Below are 8,264 nucleotides of genomic sequence, written 5' to 3'. Positions count from 1 at the left end.
CTCTGTGGCTTTGCCACGCAGTGCAGAATGTTTATTTCTCTTGCAGTGAGGCTGTGACATCTCCTAGCAGTCTAGCAAATGTGCACATGAAATATGCTACTACAATGCTGCCCAAGATTGCTGTCCTGTATATTTATGTCAAGTCCTCTAACACATTGTACCAAATGTTTTGCGTATTCCACCACGTGATGAGCACATTTTCTTCCCCGACAGCTACAACGGTGCCCTCGCCGCAGCCCTCACCAGAGCCCCCACTGCAGCCCTCAACGCGTGCCACGCCTAGCCTTCTTGGGAAGCGACGGCGAGACGATGGGGCCAATAAGGTGCTGCGCCAGATGCTGTATGAATCGCATCGTTTGGATTCCCTTACTGACGCCCGGAACCGCCAGGACGCTGCTTTTCAGCAAAGCATGCTGGAGGTGTGTACTCGCTGCGCACACTGCACTTTGAAGAGTCGAAGCCGTCACCTGAAGCATAAATATCAGTGCTCTCTTTTGAGCACCTCTACTTCTGTTTTGACGCCTCTTGTGGGAGGTGGTTGGGACAGCTGAGTTTATGACACTGACACGAGTCTTCTACAGCCATACTTTGTCCAAAATATCTCAGCACCTGAAATTTTACATAAAGCTTAAGCGAGATCTCAAAATTGGTTGTCAGTAATAATTTGTAATTGGAAGTATTTTTACATGCAGGCCATATGGGAGGTGACAGATGCTGTGCAGGCGTCAAATGGTCAGCAAGAGCTGCTCATCCAGAATGTGAACCTACTGACGCTAATCTTACAAAAGCAGCTTGAGCCACCTGCACCACATTGAATTGTTCATATTTATGTGCATTATTTGCTTGTTTTTATTTTTATGAAAGAACATCTTCATATGTTTATATTTATTCAAGAACATTATTTACTTCTCTGCCAGGTGCAGACTCATTGAACTATTTTTAGTTTGCTTGTTAAAATTTCTGTTTTATGTGTTTGTTTATTTACATTGTCTGCTTCTCTGTCAGGTTTCTGTTTTTGTATTTATTCAAGATCATCTCTGCCATGTGCCATAGCATCATTTTTTTATTTCTTGTAAGCTCTGCAGGCCCGGATGCTTCACACTGTTTATTTTCTTCCAGTTATGTAATTTAAGCTCTGCCAGATGTGAAAGCCTCCTATACTCTTATTTTCCATTCATTTCAAATGTTTACCTGCAGCTGTGGCAGGTGCACAAGGTGCAATTTCTAGTGCTTGTTTTCTTTCATTGCAATATGTGGGCAAGTGCAATATGTGGGGCAAAGTTGTTCTGAAGTGACTGTAGTTATGAAGGGCATCATAATATGGGGATTCTGGATAAATTTTGAACACTTCGATTTTGTGTCTGTTAAGGTTGTTTGCATGTTCCTGAGTCGTTTTTTTTTCGCATTACTTTTCCTGCTTTTCCGTAAAGTGTCCATTGTGTGCATTGTAACATGTTCTATCCTCAGTAGACCCGAGGAAAAATGAGGCTTGCCAGCATTCGTCCAAAGTCGCTTCTGAACTAGTGTTGAATGCAGGCAAAAAAAAAATTTGGCGGATGCTTGAGCTCCGCCTTTAAAGGTATGATGCAACAATGTTAATGTCTCTCGTTTGTGGGTCCCTTTACAACTTCAAACGCAGCCATGTTGGCATCATCGTCTGTGATACTCGTGTGTCTTTTACACGTAACATGATTTTTTAGTCCAGTAAAATCTACGAAGAGCAATGTCTTGTGTAGCACTTGCTGTGCATTCCACCAGTTATGTAATGTGTTTCAGCAAAGTGCAAACCAGGGCTACATCGGGCCTACAAGTATGCACAACATGCCAAACCTGTGATTACTAGCATTCAAGCTGGCAGTCAAGATGAAGCTTTTTTTTTAAGGGGCAAACAGCGTGTAAGACTTAGACGGAAAGCAAAGAAAACATAGGACGAGTGCTCATCCTGTGTTTCCTGTGCTTTCCGGCTATGTCTTTCGCACTGTTCGCCTTAAAAATGTACAGCCAACTCGCCCGTTTGGCCACAGTGTAAGATACAACTGTTCTTGTGCAATCTCTGCGCAGCACTCGACAAGGCATATGCAAATCACTGTTGATGCTGAATGCTTTTGTTTCCCTGCTGTGTGTTACAGTTGGGAAACTAGTATGAACAGCTGTGGCGAAAAAAATTATTGTGACCAATGAATAAACGTGGTGCAAAAACAAACGCTTTACTGGTTCCTAGCAGTCTCCACACCACACTTTTCCCTCGTGCACATTCATCAAACACATAGTTACAGCAAGCAACTGTTTGCCTAAGTGGGCAGGTCGACGTAAGCAACGGCGAAAGACGGTGTACAAGGATGCATTTCACTTGTTGGACGAGCTGTTTCGGCGTGTATTTCGACTTGAGAAGGAGAAAGTGCAGTAGCTGTGCGGCAAGCTTGCTGATGCACTGAAAGGCGTACTGGTGACCACTGCCGGTGGAGCAGCAGTTGGTGTGTGCACTTCATATCTTGACACTGGAGGCTTTCAAGCACACGTAAGAAAAAGTAATTTACAAATGCTGGAATGTGGCTACCAGTGGCCAAGGGCATCATATCACACAGGGGCTCACGCACTAACAGAGGGCAATGGCACTGCCCGTAGCAAGAGTGGCTACGACAACTCGCCACGCCAGCACGGCGAGTCATTGCAGCCACAGCTGCCAGATGGTCTAGGGCTTACTGCCGGTGGTGCTGCTGTTGCCGCTGCTGCTGCCGCTGCTGCTGTCGCCGCACCATCTGCAGGTGTGCTTGCCTCTGCGGACGGGTTGTGCCAAAGAGGCCAATTATACTGTCTCGCATGGCTCTACCACGCAGGTAGGTCATGCGGGATCCTGTCCCCGCCAAGTACCCGGCAAGCAGAGGTGGTCCATTGTTGTCAGGGTCATCAGTAGTGTCGTCTTCGTCTGCAGCCAGGGCTTCTTCAAGACAGATGTTGTGCAACGCAGCACACGCTGCAATGATGACCACCGCCCGCTCCGGCTCGTAGTGGAGTGTCCGTTACCTTTGAAGGCACCGGAAGCGGCTTTTGAGAACACCAATGCAGCATTCCACAACACATCGCATTGAGGCGTGTGCTGCGTTGTACTGCCCTTCTGCAGTGTTTGCACCAGGATGCCCTGACACTGGTGTGAGCAGCCACGGCTCCAGTGGATATCCACTGTCTCCTGCACGACCAAAATTTGCAGTGAAGTGTGTTGTTGCCTATGTAATAAATGATTCATATCAAGCAGCTCAAAGCCAGTATGCTGAACCAGAATTCATAGGCATGCAGAATATTCATGACTAAGGGGTACTTCTGTAAGCACAGCCTTCTAGGTTAATGATGTACTGTGATATCTTACACGACAATAACGATGTGCACACCTCTTCTGCCTTGGTGTTTTACGCTTGAAATACGATTCTCTTTATAACAATGTTTCTTGTGCCTCTGCACCAGCAGTAACAGTAAATACACAAAAATAAATACGATACATCATATTGTTGCATGCCATCCATGTTATAACCCGCCTCTTTTAGGTATGAGCCACTGCTGTAGCTTAATACGTGCTGTCGAAGTGCTGCTTACCCAGAAGAAACTCTCCATCCTCCAGCAGCCCGTGCTCCACCTTCCGACGCAGCCGTGAGTAGCGCCAAGAAAAGGCATCGTGACAAGACCCCGGGCAGCGAGGGTCGACCGCAAGGATCTTCATGTCTGCGTCGCAGATCTGCGAGAAACACAGGCAGACAATCTTGGACGTGAACTTCCACTGTCGAGGTCGCGGCTTTCGAACCCATGCGGTCAGAAAGCCAGTCTACTCACGATCATGGTGTTCATCGCGTAGTATCCTTTACGGCTCCAGAATGCTGCCCGGTTTGCTGGGTCTCCCCGCGGCGCTTTTATGGCAATCAGCGTGCCGTCGACGCAGCCGACGACGCCGGGGATGGTGCCGCGGGGAAGGAAGGTCGCCTTCGCTGCCGCTTTTTCCTCGGGGTGCGCCGGGAAACGCACCCATCCCTTCTGTGCGCCGACTTTGCAGATGGCCTCAGCCACACGCCGCACGCACTTGCTCACCGTCGGTTGTGCGAGGCCGACGGTCTGCTCGTTGCCGACGCACACTTGAAAGCCCCCGGAGGCAAAAAAACGGAGAGCGCACAGCACCTGCCGCCGCACCGACAAAACGCTCGTCCGTACGCCTCGCAGTTCGTCTGCAAATTCGCCGCACAACCACTCCACTTTCTCCTTATCGAGTCGAAATAACCGACGGAACAGCTCGTCCGGCAAGTCATACGCGTCCTCGTACACCGTCCTTCGCCGTTGCTGGCGTCGACGTTGCCGCCTCCGCCACCAATAAACAGCAGACGCCGCCGCCGCCATTTTCCCTCTAAAACTCTGTAGACCGACTCTTCGCGGTCGCAAAAAACAGTCTAAAACCGCGGGCATAATTAGGTGTTTAACGTCATGCGTTTTTTCTTGTCCGTGACGCCATTGCAGCTTCCCGTGACGCAACTTTTCAAAATGGCGCCGGCGACCAATAGGAGCGGGCATTTTAGAGCGCTCTCAATTGTAGAGCGGTCGGAGCGAGTTCCGTAATCCGGGCCCAGAATAAATTTTGTGTTCAGGTGTCAACTGAAGGCCCCAGGGCTAAAATGGGCTAATTAAGGGTCCGCTGCCTATTCTAGCCTGGTCCCATTCCGTGTGTCTATCGGCGACATGCTAAAGCGATCACCATCACTCGAGTGGGCGCGAGCTCGGCTGTGGTGGGCTGCTCGAGGCGCGCCATCAGCGCGTGGAGCAGCAGCGGTCCGGTCACGAGGGGACCGATGGTCATCGGCAGCAGCCCGAGCATTCCACGGCCAAAGGCAGACACTCGCTACTCGTCTACACGGCTCACCTGGTCAACACATGGCTGGAGAACGTAAGTGGCGATGCACCGCTAGGCAGACCAGCCTTTGAGCGAGCCGTACTCCTATAGATGGCCGCCAATGCCCAGACGCGTTACGATCGCGGGGAGGGGCTCTCGCCAGACGTCGACAGTGTTACTTCTCGGGATGGCTTCTGGAACCGCCCGATACAAGCTTTGTGCTGCCCTGCAGCTTGTGCAGTGCGAGGACCTACTGGGGTTAGAAAGCAAGACTCACGTCGGCGCACAGCTGCCCTTAGTTGCTGCGCGGTGCACTCAAGCTGAGTTGTAAGATCGCTTCATCCTGCTGATGTGTTCCCAATGCCAACAATGAGTCCCTGAGACTGAGCGGGCGACATTCCTGGAAGTTTCTAGCGGCTAGTGCGGTGAAGGCAGTTAGGAGGATGTGTGCCCCGTGGCGCAAAGAGCCTCTTTTGCGTTGCCTTGTGAGACGGTAAAGATACGGGGGGGGGGGGGTGTCTATGCGCCTTTTGAGTACATAAGCTGTTGCTCGGTGTACATGCAGGTACTTTCACAATGTCCGTACACGAGCGCCTACTGGGCCGCCAGTGCCGGTCGGTGTCCTTCGACGATGGCAAGCGGCGTGTCATCGCCACCGACCTGGATCCCGAGGTGGACCCGCTCACGCTGAAGACTTCCGTGGGCAGGCCCCCAACACCCCGGCCGCGGCTAACCGACGCAACACCTCTTCGTCGCACAACGGCCAGTGCGACGAGTTGGGCTATGGCTGCTCGCGACCACCCCAGCGCAGCCTCGGAGGTGGGTGTCTCTGCCGCCTCCTCTTCCCTGCTGATGGAAATGGAGGTGTGCACGGGAGGCTGTTATATAAATTGGAGGATGCCTCCAAATATATGCGCTCTGTAACAGGGCCATAGTTCGGCTCTGCTGTCGATTTTAACGTGGTCGCAATAAAAAGAGCTATTGTCGTCGCGGCGTTTGCGGCATCGTACCATAACCGAAAAATCCACGAAAAGTCCCCCTGAGAAGCAACGTAGGAGGTAGGTGGGCCACGCGGGTCACGTGACCTTCTGGCTTCATCGCAACCGGCCCACCGGATTGTGAGAAACGCGCACCGTGGCAGGTGGCAGTTGAATCAAACATTTGTCCCGTGAGATTGCTGCGAAGGGCAACTTTGATCCTACAAGTCGCACCGGTGGCAGCACCATTGCGACAGTAGTGGTATGATGACTTCCGAAGATCTGTTTTCCTGCCCCACTTGTTGTTGATGCAGGGTTCAGTGCGAAACCTTGTCCCCTGGAAGGTCTATGGGAAGAATGTGGTCTTCCATCTGCTGTCACTGCATATATATGCTGGCAGGAATCCTCTTGTTGCGTATGACTGAAGCGTTCCCATGTGTCTTCATTCAGTGAGCTAGCGTGCCCCACCGTGACGAGAATAAGCGCCATGAGACCTCACACGCTGGCGGTTCCTCTGCGCAGGTATTGCCGATGGCCATGCACGAGCCGTACCCGGGCCGTCAGTGGCGGTCGGTGACCTTCGACGATGCCAAGCGGCGTGTCATCGCCACCGACCAGGATGCGGAGGTGGACACGCTGAATATGAAGTCCAACGTGGGAAGGCCCCCGACACTCCGGCCGTCGCGAACCGACTGCTGTTGAAACTACGTGTTCTTTTCATATTTATCATGTGTATTTGTGTCATTTTTTAAATACGCTTCGCGAGACAAAACACAGGCACCTCCCGATTGTTTATGGCCGGCAGCGGCTCCCCTCGGGCGACGGGACTCTGGGAACCCCAGCGAGAGGGCCAAAGGTTGAGACAAGCGGAGAGCTCCTCCGTCTGGAGGGGCAAGGGAAAACGACAGAACGAGTGGGGAGCCCCAGCGATGAGCATGCAATTTCTCGAGCTCTTGCTCCCCTCCTAATGAACAGTTTGTTTCTTGCAATAAACTAATTTACGTAAACGATAACAATCTGCTGTAATCAGAAACGAACTAAATCAGTCGGTTTCTACAACTGTACACTACCCCTTCGTCGACCGACGGCCAGTACTACGAGTTGCGCGAGGGCTCCTCGCGGTCACCCTGGGCAGTCGCGGAGGCGGGCGCCCTTACAAAAATTTCGTTAGACAATCCACAGACTGTCTATGAACTTGATTCTAAGAAGTTTATAGACTGTCTATAGACAAATCCATTAGACCATTCTAAATACAATCCATAGATTTATCGTCATACACTTTTAGTAGACTTTTGTCTATAGACAGTCCATAGACAAATGTCTACTGAAAGTAAATAGGTCTAAGTGTCTATAGACACAGGTATATAGACAGTCCTTAGAAAATTTATAGATTTATGGCCATACACTTCCTATAGACTTCTGTCCATAGATCATCTATAGACAAATGTCTACTGATAATAGACACAGGTCTATAGGCAGTCTATAGATGATCTATAGACTTAGGCCATACACTTCCTGTAGATTTCTGTCTATAGATAAAAATCTACTGGTCCAGTAGACATAGGTCTATAGACTGTCTATAGACATTCCACAGTTATATGGCCTGGCAATGCTGTAGATAATTTTCTATAGACAGTCTATAGAGCTCTGTCTAAAAAACCTTAATTGACCATTGTCTGTAGGCTGCCTACAGACAGTCTACAAACTGTTCAAAAAGGTCACCACATGGTCTTCACAAATGACATGACGATCAATATACTTACAATTTATTTTATTTCCAAGCTATGCAGGCAAGGGAATATGCAATACATGCACCAAAAGAATGCACCACGTAAAAATAAATGCTGAAAGTAATAGTCCGAATATAGTTTCCTCAGAAGCAATCTTGCGACCTGTTGTATGCAGTCAGTCATCCGGACATGTTGACCTGTACAGTGGAAGAAAAAATAATAAGAGGAACTGAAAAAAAATTCCCACTCCATCTCTACAAATGTGCTTTAAAACACAAGGCATATATATCCTGGCTATCCCATTCTAGAAAGCTAGTCATGTTTTGGTTTGGTTTATGTGGTCCAAAAAACCCAAGGTGACTCAGGCATGAGAGGCGCCGCAGTGAAAGGTTGCGGAGTAATTTCAGCCACCTGCGGAGTTTCTTACCGTGCACTGACATTGCATAGAACACAGGCCTCTAGCATATTGCCTCTATCAAAACGCGACAGGCTAGACCAGGATCGAACCTGCATCATCCAGGTTGTAGTAGTAGTACAGTTTATTTGGGACAAAAAATATACAAAATTTGTCCTGGGTGAGAAGGCAAATGGCATTTTTGCCTGATGAGGCCATCCCACCCCTGACAGCAGTGGCAACGACTATAGGCATATTCGTACACATTTGCAGTACAGTACATCGTACAACAACCAATA

The sequence above is a fragment of the Amblyomma americanum genome, chromosome 1 (genome assembly GCF_052857255.1).
Source record: "Amblyomma americanum isolate KBUSLIRL-KWMA chromosome 1, ASM5285725v1, whole genome shotgun sequence".
Lineage (NCBI taxonomy): Eukaryota > Metazoa > Arthropoda > Arachnida > Ixodida > Ixodidae > Amblyomma > Amblyomma americanum.
This window is presented reverse-complemented; position numbering follows the sequence as displayed.